The sequence below is a fragment of the Mandrillus leucophaeus genome, unplaced genomic scaffold (assembly GCF_000951045.1).
Source record: "Mandrillus leucophaeus isolate KB7577 unplaced genomic scaffold, Mleu.le_1.0 Scaffold10, whole genome shotgun sequence".
Classification (NCBI taxonomy): Eukaryota; Metazoa; Chordata; class Mammalia; order Primates; family Cercopithecidae; genus Mandrillus; species Mandrillus leucophaeus.
The window spans coordinates 1047918-1050084 of record NW_012098098.1 but is presented as its reverse complement, the minus strand read 5'-3'; positions in this window follow the sequence as shown (position 1 = coordinate 1050084).

The following is a 2167-nucleotide window of genomic DNA, read 5'->3' as shown; positions in this document are numbered from 1 at the left end:
GCCCTGCGGGGGTGTGCGCGCTCCGGCGGCTTGTTCCGTTGCATGGTTTTCTTTACGTGAAGTGAGCATTCACCGAGTGAAACAATACGCCCTGCTCTGGCCCCGAGCCTGCAAACAGACTGAATTCTAGGTGCGCTTCCGGGGCAGTGCTGGCTTCAGGTTTAAAAGACCTCGAGTCTTTGCCTTATCTCGGTCTGTGCATATATTCCGCTGCTGGTTTTTGGAAATGCAGGGATCCTGTTCGGCAAACTCTCAGAACCTGGTTGCCTTTTAAACCTGTAGCATCTTAAAAATCTTGCCTCGCCTTGGCATGGTTGCGCTACCTATGATCGTTGTGGATCGTCAATATTTTTATTAAGATATTTACCTTTTGTATTGGGTTGTCTGTTTGTCTACACAAATTAAGTTATTGGATTCTAATCGACACTTCCAAATGACATGGAGTTATTACATTGTGATTGACACTTCTATATGACATGGAGTGGAATACGACCTGAGTTGAATTCTGGAGACTCGTCCTTAAATCTTAACTATGTAGGTAAGCCCTCCTAACTTCAGGGTCTGCAGTTGTATATGTAAGAAAAGGAGGGCTTGCAGAAGAGAAGTAATTCCTCTTATTTTTTGTTTTTCAATTTGGAGAATCCGCTTTTATTATTTATACTTATTTTTTAATATAAGGGCTTCATTGAAGTAGAATTTACATACCATAAAATCCACCTGTTTTAAGTGTACTATTCAGTGGTTTTTAGTAAATTTACAGCTGCACAGTCACCACCAAACCCACTTTTAGAACATTTCCGTTACCCCAAGACCTCTGATGCCCATTCGTGGTCAATACCCATTTCCAAGCTCCGCCACAGGCAACCTTTCATCTACTTTGACTTTCTAGATTTGCCTTTAATGACTATTTCATATATTCAGATGGAAACATATGATATGTGGCCTTTTGTGTCAGGCTTCTTTCACTTAGCATGTTTTCACAGTTCATCCATGTTGTAGCATGAATCAGGATTTCATTCCTTTTATGACCAAATAATATTCAGTTGTGTGGCTCTACCGCATTTTGTTTAAGCATTTATGCAGAATACTTTTGGCAAATAAAATTTTATTTTATGCTCCAGTGTGTGATGCAGATGACAGCAAAATTGTTGATTGGGGATGGGAGCTGGGACCTGACCCAGACACGTGTCAAACTACTGCACTCCCCAGGCACCCTGTATAATCAAGAATTGGTCCTTTCTATATAAAAAGGGGAAATTCCAATGCAGAGCTTGCGGAACCTTTGAAGCACCTAGGGATGAAGTGGGAGCTCTTCTATTCAGGAGGTTAACAAGAACTAGGAAGACTGGGCCGGGCGCGGTGGCTCACGCCTGTAATCCCGAACTTTGGGATGCCGAGGCGGGCGGATCACGAGGTCAGATGTTCAAGACCGGCCTGGCCAATATGGTGAAACCCCGTCCTTACTGAAAATACAAGAATTAGCTGGGCACAATGGCAGGCGCCTGTAATCCCAGCTGCTTGGGAGGCTGAGGCAGGAGAATCGCTTGAACCCAGGCGGCAGACGTTGTAGTGAGCCAGGATCACACCACTGCACTCCAGCCTGGGCGACAGAGTGAAACTATGTCTCAAAAAAAAAAAGAACTGGAAAGACTGAAGGCTAAGGTGAACTGTGCATTGCTCCCATCAGTACTGCAGAAATCTGCTTGAGGAATCGCTTTATTTATTTATTTGTTTATTCATTGAGACAGGGTCTCGTTCTGTCGCCAAGCTGGAGTGCGGTGGCATATCGCAGCTCATTGCAACTTCTGCCTCCTGGGTTCAAGCGATTCTCCTGCCTCAGCCTCCCAAGTAGCCGGGACTACAGGCGCCTGCCACCACGCCCGGCTCATTTTTGTATTTGTAGTAGAGACGGGGTTTTACCATGTTGGTCAGGCTGGTTTCAGACTCCTTGACCTTGTGATCCGCCTGCATTGGCCTCCCAAAGTACTGGGATTACAGGCGTGAGCTACTGTGCCCAGTTGAGGAAACGCATTTTAAAGTAAAATAAGGAAGGTAAGAAGTTTGGAGGTGCCCTGTGTGTGGAAAACTAATATTGGATGACTAAAGGGTGAGACTAAAAGACAAGAGTGACTTGTATGAAATAGTAGGCAGTGAAGACACCACAGAC